An 8807-nucleotide genomic window follows, 5' to 3' on the forward strand; every position below is an offset into this window, starting at 1 on the left:
TGGCTAGAAATCCATCCTATAGGGTGCTAGAAATTGTCTTACCAGAGCCATTCTGCTCCGAATACCTGAGAGGGAGTGCCTGGGGAAGTTGTTGCTTGCTAGGTGTTGGCTTCTGTGTATTGCAGGAGCTCGATCTTGAGGAAGCTGCTGCCATTGCAGGAACCTGGTGTTGAAGCAATTGTGTGTCCTAAAGGAGCTGCATGAGAGAAGCTGTCTTGCTACAGGAGCTAGGCAATGCACAGACTGCGCACGTCACCGGAACCTGGCCCGAAGGTGACCCATGCTACCGCAGCCAAGGGGAACTGGGAATTCCTCCTGTGGTGTCTCTCCAGTGCCCTCTACCCTTAAAGCTAAACAAGTGCTTACTGGCAAAGGCACAATATTTAAAGGGCTCAATCCATTTTCACAAAGCAGGCAACGAAGAGTGATTTTAGATTTGAGATGCAATAATTTGATAATTGGCATAATTTTTTTTCCAAACACAACCTCTTTTAATGTACATATAGAAAATATATGTGTTAACCACATTGGAAGAAAAGCAAAATACTGGTTGTAGGATTTCTCAAATTACATTTTTTCCAAGGTGCTTTCAGTAACAGTACAGGGGCTTCAGTGTCTGTCGGGCTGCTCTTACATCAATGATCGTTCTTGGGACCAGGCTGGAGGACTTGCATTCCGTTGGAAAGGTGTAAGGCACCTGCTGCTACAAAGGGGAATTAATGAAGGAGAAGCCATACTTGCCACTTAAAGAATTATTTAAAGTTTGATTATTTGGGTAACAAAGACCAAGGCTGTACCTTGATTTTTCATTTCTGAAAGTTACACTTTAAGTCAAAAAAATTTCTGTTCTGCAAAACTCCATATGTTTATATCATGGTATCTTATCAAAAGGAAGAGAAAAAAACATTTCGTCATACGAATCTCTCTTTTTTTTTTTTTTGGTATCTTAAATGTCAATGATCACAAAAACTTCTGGCTTCTCTTCATTATAGACCTGCATTGCTGAGTACGTTATTGCTTTGACTTCAGTTCCCTGAGGGTGATTGGACAATGAGAATTCTTATCCCCACCCAATTGACCGTATTTTGAAATTTCTTTGGTCGATATTAAATACTTTGACTTCCCGGGGTATGAAGAATTCATCAGCACTGAATTTATAAAGCCACTCATCCAAAAAGTGAAACAGAAGAGACTGTAAGTCATCGCCTTGGGTTTCTACTTCTGTTGTTTGCAGGAGCTCCACAGTCCCAGTATCTGGTATGTAAACCAAACATGGCCATTGCACATTGTTCAAAAGCTTCCTCCAGAGTGTCTCCCCAAGCATGTAACTGGACATCGGCTGTATGATCCAAATACTCGTACTTCCGACTGACTGGAGGATACTTGGCCTTGATCGCCTTCTGCTCCTCAGTCAAATTGTAATCTCTTACATCTTCCCCTTTCTGCTCCATGATTGCGGGTTTGGACCCAAACTCCATAATTTCCTACCTAGAAACCTTAAAACCTTATATTTAGCAATGCTTGGGTATAAGAGAATCACATAAATTACAGAATTGCTACATGTTTAGAATCTGTGGTATATTCCCAAGGAAAATCCATATATCCAATGAAAATTTATAGTCCTAAAATCTATATCAATAAAATTAAACAATAAACTGAATTAAATTAATTTTTTAAATTTCCCATTTAAGTTAGAAAAAGAACAAAAGAAACCACAAAGAAAAAAATAATAAAGATAAAAGCAAGAAGTAATGAAGTAGAGAACTAGAATAGTAGATCAAAATAAAAATTCAGTTTCTTCGAATAAAGTCAGAACATAGACAAACCACTAGGAAATTTAATTTTTAAAGTGTGTAGGAAGGAGAAGGCAAAAATATGTAAGAGTAAGAAATAATAAGAGAAAAGTAGCTGTTAACACAGAGGAAGCCAGAAGGTCATAAAACAGTTATTTTAGTTCCATAGTGCCATGCAAAAACTATAAACCTAATAAAATGAATAATGTCTTATGACAATATAGTAGACCAAAATTGACCACCTCTTGAAGATAAAAAGTTTAACAAATCAATTTGAAGGATGAAATATAGAATGCTATTAAAAAACAACAACTATCCCGTATCAAAATACCAAGCTCAGATGTTTTCACAAGAGAATTCTACCAGATATTTAAAAGACTGTCGTATTCTGCATAAATCATTTCAGACTACAGAGAAATGAAGGTAAACTTCTACATTCATTTTATGATGCATGTTAACATTGATACTACTCGTTGATTAAATGCCACACACAAGATAAAAGTATAGACTAATGTTGTTTACAAATATTGAATTTAAAAGTCCAAACTTTAGAACACAGAAAATTAAGAAAATTATAAACCACGGTCAAGTAGTGTTGAAAATAATGCAAGTATGTTTCAACATTAAGAGATCTGTTAATATAATTTAACATGTTTGTATCTAGGAAGAAAAATCATGTTGTTATTCCCATAAGAACTAAGAAGAAAAACCATGTAATTATATGCTTTAACCATATGTGCTTTAAAAACTTTAACAAAATTCAATTTTGTTGAATTCCAAAAAACAAAAACCAATGAAACAACAAAAACCTCTTAAGGAAATAAGAATGGACACCGCCCTAACATGATAGAACATATATATATACCTTAGTCCTAAAGTCAGTATCTTAAATGGGAAACAGTAAAGATCAGGAGTAAGGCAAGGATACCCACTACCTCCACTAACGTATAACATTGCCTTGAAGGTATAGGCCAATGCAGTTAGACAAGGAAAGTCAGGATAGGCATAAGACTTGAAAAAAAATCAAATATGATTAGTTCTATCTGCCAAAGTTGTGATAGTGTACCTGTGAACCCTAGGAAACCAATGATCATATTAAATCAAACAGTAAAAGAATTCTGAAGGGTACAGCAAATAAAACTAACACACAAGGAGGTGAGGGATCAAGACGGCAGAGTGGGAAGACCCCGAGCTCATGTTCTCCCATGGGCACACCAAAATTACAACCTACAATGAGATCGAGCTGAAGACTATCAGAAAAGACCTCCTACAGCTAAAGACATAAAACAACCACAACGAGACAGGTAGCATGGTTTAGTCAAGACCCACACCCGCAGGTAGATGACTCACAAATGGGAGGATAATCACGATTGCAAAGATTATCTCCAAGGAGTGAGGGGTCTGAGCCTCACACTGGGCACCCCAGCCCAGGACTCGTGCACCCAAAGCCCCCAGACCGTCTGGTTTTGGAGGCCAGTGGGGTTTATGTATGGGAGAGCTGTGAGGTTGTGGGAAAGAGACTCTATCCCTAAAGGGTGCACACAAAATCTCACATGCTCCGAGACCCCGCGCAGAAGCAGTAATCTGAAAAGATCCTGAAACAGACCCACTTGCTGATCTTAGAGAGCCTCCTATCCTAGAGAGGCAGGAGGCAAGTGAGAACTCCCCCTGGGCATACACATGCTGGCAGAAGACATTTTGGGGAGCTTGATATACCACAAAGATGCTGATTTCATCAAGAGCCATATTGGAGTCCTCCTTCTAACCTGTTAGCATTGGGAGCTTATTCACCCACCAGCTGGTTGGCAACAGTCCTGGGACAACCCAAGCCAAGCAGCCTGCTAGTGGGAATCCAGCCCTACCCACCAGCAGGTCCAGAACCTGGCCACCAGGAAGTCAGCACCAGCCCCTAAACCCACTGGGCGCCACAGCCAGAGTCACCAGGAGCCAGCCCTGTTCCCGTGTGGGCCAGTGCCAACACTGGGAGCCAGTCCTGTTCCTGCGGGCCAGTGCCAACACTGGGAGCCAGCCCTGTTCCCGCGGGCCAGCGCCAACACTGGGCCCCGCCCCTGCCCTTCCCAGACCCAACTGCCAGTCCTGTTGGAACTCAGCCCCACCTAATCAGCGACTCCACCTGAGGCAGGACCCAGTCGCCAAAGAGAAATTAAGGAAGCAATTCCATTTATAATTTGCATCAAAAAGGATAATACCCGGAATAAATCTAACCAAGGAGGTAAAAGACCTGTACCCGGAAAACTATTAAGATACTGATGAAAGAAAATGAAGACAACATAAGCAAATGGAAAGATACACTGTGCGCATGGATTGGACAAATTAATGTGCTAAAATAACCCTATGACCCAAGCAATCCACAGACTCAATACAATCCCTATCAAAATGCCAATGGCATTTATCACAGAACTAGAACAAATAATTCTGAAATTTGTATGGAAATTCAAAAGACCCTGAAAGTTTTTAAAAAAAATCTTGAGAAATTGATAGGGATGAAAATATTACCTTTCCTGTTTTGTTTTTTCCCCTTAAAAGGGCAATGTTGTAGCAAAGGGAGAGACTGGTTCTTCCAGCCTGCCTGATTGAGACTTCATCTCCACTTGCTGAGGGTTTCTAACCCAAGGTACCTGATTTTATCTTTTCATGGAGGGTGAAAGTTCAGGGAAATGCAAGGAATAGATCCATGTGACCCAGGGCCACATTATTCATTTATCCCTGGGAAGATAATTATCCAGTCCTGGTCATTTGTGCCAGAATCTCCCGCCTAGTATCACAGGTGGGTCCTTTAAAGAGACCAAACTCAGAAGGTTGCTTGTTAAGCAAATAATTGAAGCCTAAGTTGGATCCTTAGGAAGATCCAAGGCCAAGGATCTTCCTAAGGAATATTTCTGTTAACTTGTTTTCTATCTTTTCTTCCTCTAGTCTGCAAATAAGCAGATACACTTTTCTCTAGATAAATGGAATCAATTCTGAAAACCAGAATATTCTGTCCCTTCAAAAGTGTGGAAGAGACCTGATTAAAATCTTGTTCTCTAATTCAATTTTCTGGACTCCATCCCGAACTCTCTGTATTATGACTAGACAATAGACTTATTGCAACAGCTGAATGAAGGTTAGATTTGAGTACATGTATTGCCTTGCCTAGTATTCATTCATTCTTCTAGTAACAGTGCCCTGAGGTCACTTTGAAGAACAAATTCCTCCCAGCCATGAGTCAGTCCATACCATCCCCCACTCCAGGGTAATCCCGAGACCCAGACTTAGTCAATCAGTGCATTTGAAAACCATGAAGGGGTTTAGGATGGGAATGTGACCCATTTTGGACAAATTAGAATCAGATTCAAGACGTTTTTCTCACAGTTGTTTATAAGAAAGAATCTTTTTTTTTTTTTTTTTCTGAACATGAATTTGGAGGACATAAACTTGGAGCTACCTGGAGCCCACATCAGAGGAAAGATTGGGGCCACTTTCCAATAGGAGAGAGCCTACCCAAGAGGCAAGCCAAGAGTGAGGAAAATACAGCTGAGAAACAGGAAGAAGCCAAGCCCTGAAGGTGATCTGAGCAGGATCCGTGCGTGCGTGCTAAGTCGCTTCAGTTGTGTCTGACCCTTTGTGATCCTGTCAACTGTAGCCCACCAGGCTCCTTTGTCCATGGGATTCTGCAGGCAAGAATATTGGAGTGGGCTGCCATTTTGAGCTAGATCCAGTGATGTCTAAATCTACTGCCTGAAATTTTCAGATCCATAAGTCAATTCATTTTCACTGTATTCCCTGTAAGTCTGTTTGAGTTGGGATTCCTTTGCTTGAGAATAGGAACTGGATTTTATCTCTCTCTGTCTCTGAAGCATCTAAAACAATGCCTGGCAGCCTCATGAAGAACCTTCCTTGTGTTTCAAGGTGAAAGGATTTAGACTTTATCTTGGACAGGTGAGGAATCACTGAAGGACCTTCAGCAGCAGACACAGGCGATATTTTGTGTATTGGAGCTACAGGTGGGAAGAGTCTGGCGTTTTGGCTGCTTGCAAAAGCAAGCATTATGAACATGATACTCTTACCTCATAGCCCACCTAGCTGAAATTATACACCTGCTGATGACAGGAGGATGGAGCTGTACCTGAGGTATATGCCCCCTCTAGCGGTATGTGAGCAATAGGGGTTCTGTTTGGTAATTCCCCCAAGTGCCTCCCCCTTTACTGACTCCAGCTACTCCTACAAGGAGACTTTGAGGTGTCCATGAGACAGGACTGCACACATCGAGAGTCAGCAGTAAAGCACGCTTCACTCCGCAGGGTAACATCAGGCCCTCATTAAAGGAATGCCTAGCTGTGGGTGATTAAAATCTAATTGAAACAAGCATCCTGTGAATGGCTTCCAGAATTCAGGCAAGAGAAGACTGTTAAACGTTTGAAAATTATTTTATGGTCAAACATCCCCACTCCCTTTTCTCCCACACAATCCTGTGACAGATTGATGTTTATCTCCTAATCTTCTTTAACTCTCATCGTTTCTCAATTACCAGTTGTATTATGGTATGACTGTAAAGGACCAGTTTGTATTTCTTTCTAGGTGTGATCCTTGAGGGCATACAGTCTTATTCATGTTTCTTTTTCCAGCTCTCCCCACACTCTCCACGGTGTCCTTAATGCCAGTTTGTTGAATTGAATTGGTGAAACTCAATCTCTAAATAAACCATTTTTGGGGGGAAAAATGATCAAAGATATGCATGTTCTCTGACTCCCTATGACCACTGCCAGAAGCTCAAACTGAACGAAGCAAAAAATAAAAAAACAGTCATTAGTCACCTTTAGGAACAGCTAGATCCAGATTTTCAGTGTCACCCACACTCTCTTTCTCTGTATCTTTTGCTTCTGCTTTCCTTTGCTTTAGGCTTCATTCTTAGGCAAGTTCTGTGCAGGAGATGACACGGATGGTCACCAGCATCTATGGGCTAAATTCTGCCAGCTTAGCAAGACCAGTAGGAAAAAGTTCCTCTTCCTCAATATCTCTGGCAAAGGTCCTGAGATCAAGTCTCATTGGCCTGGCTTGGGTCATGTGACCATTACTAAGCCAGTTGTAGCCTGGAGACTGGATCACACTGATTAGCCTGGTCTGAGTAACATGGCCGTTCTTGGCACCAAGGAGTGAAGCTTCATCCAAATCCCATGGACTAAGAGTAGAGAGAAAACTGAGGGTCATATTACCTGAAGAAAGGGAAAGAGCTGAACCTCACCATGTGCATTATATACAAACATCTGATAATTCCTATGCGCAGTTATAACAAAAACAGTAATAACGATAGCTACCATCGACTAATTATTTACTATATCCTAGCACTGTTCTGGGGACTTCCCAGGTGGCTTAGTGGTAAAGAATCCACCTGTCAATGCAGGAGACTCGGTTTGACCCCTGGGTCGATCCAGGAACAATCCCCTGAAGGAAATGGCAGCCCACTCCAGTATTCTTGCCTGGAAAATCCCATGGACAGAGGAGCCTGGAGGGCTACAGTCCATAGGGTCTGAAAAAAGTTGGCCACGACTAAACTAAACACCACTAAAACAACACCAGCACTGTTTACTCGTTTTACATCTAGTGACTCATTTAATTCTTACACCAGTACCGTGAGGCAGGTGCTATTCCTATCCTCACTTTACAGGCATGAGTTCAAGTCTGTTTAAACTCAAATTATCAGGTTACATTGTCTCAAACTAAGACAACACAGGTCAGAAGTATAGGAGAGTATTTGATATTTTTTCCCCCTTATACCACCCAATCTGGCCATTCATGCAGCAAACACTGAACTCTATAACATCTGAATCTTCTACCAGATACTCAAAAGTAACAGGAGATCCCTGGCCCAGAGGGGTGCCAGTTTTGTCAGGGAGACAGACACATAAACACAGGATTGTTTCCCTGTGGCTCAGACAGTGAAGAATCTGCCTGCAATGCAGGAGACCTGAGGCTGATTCCAAGGTCAGAAAGATCCCCTGGAGTAGGAAATGGCAACCCACTCCAGTATTCTTGCCTGGAGAATTCCACAGAGGAGCCTGGTGCTACAGTCCACGGGGTCACAAAGAGCCGGACACGTCTAAGCAACTAACACTTTCACTTTCACACTGCACAGTGTGTTAAGTGTTTGAGCAACAGTCTCTAGAAGGAATTTTTCTTTTGTTTCCTTCCACACAAAGGGGTTTTAAAATCTTATTATAACTCAGTAGTGTTATGAAAAGAGGCTCAAAGAATTTCAGTTAGAATCAAAATTATTTGTACCATGTACCTCAACAAACATTCTTAGATCCAGAAAAGAGTGATCAAATGGGGATGATCCTGGTCAAATAAGGAAAATGCACATGCTGCTCCCCTGCTGTCTGCTTCAGAGTGCTTTGTCCACCCTGATGTGTCCACCTCTCCCAAAACGTCTAGTCCATGTTCTGGCTAAATTGTCCTGTTTCCCCTAGACCTCACAAAAGCATCCTGATTAATCCAGTATCATTTCAGTGTAGGAAAGGCCATTTGAGGTAGTATTTTCATATATGTGAAATGACATTAAATTACAGTGTACAATAATTACCATTTCCAGTATTCTTACAATTCTTCTGTTTTTTTTTTTTTTTTGAGATAGAGTTGATTTAGTAATCCTTCTGTATATATGTCTTCATATAGTTCTTTTAATGGAGTATACAAATCTCATTTCGATGTTAACTTGTCTTTAACACCTCCTTGAAAGAGTGAAAAATGAAACTGTTAGTTGCTCAGTCATGTCAGATTCTTTGCAACCCCATGGACACGAGCCCATGTCCATGGGCTCCTCTGTCCATGGAATTCTCCAGGCAAGAATACTAGTGTGGGCAGCCATTCCCTTGTCCAGGGGATCTTCCTGATCCAGGGATTGAACCTGGATCTGCCACATTGCAGGCAGATTCTTTACCATCTGAGCCAGCAGGGAAGCCCCAACACATCCTTAACACATGCTAATCTCCTTTTAGCAGAGAGAGACACAAAGAG

The 8807-nt window shown here is 41.5% G+C and overlaps 1 pseudogene; it reads right to left on the reverse strand.

The window, feature by feature from the left end:
• Window positions 1-511: 511 nt before the first annotated feature.
• LOC122683723 lies at window positions 512-1478 on the reverse strand (annotated as a pseudogene).
• Between the last annotated feature and the right edge of the window lie 7329 nt (window positions 1479-8807).

Source organism: Cervus elaphus, chromosome 25, assembly GCF_910594005.1.
Source record: "Cervus elaphus chromosome 25, mCerEla1.1, whole genome shotgun sequence".
Lineage (NCBI taxonomy): Eukaryota > Metazoa > Chordata > Mammalia > Artiodactyla > Cervidae > Cervus > Cervus elaphus.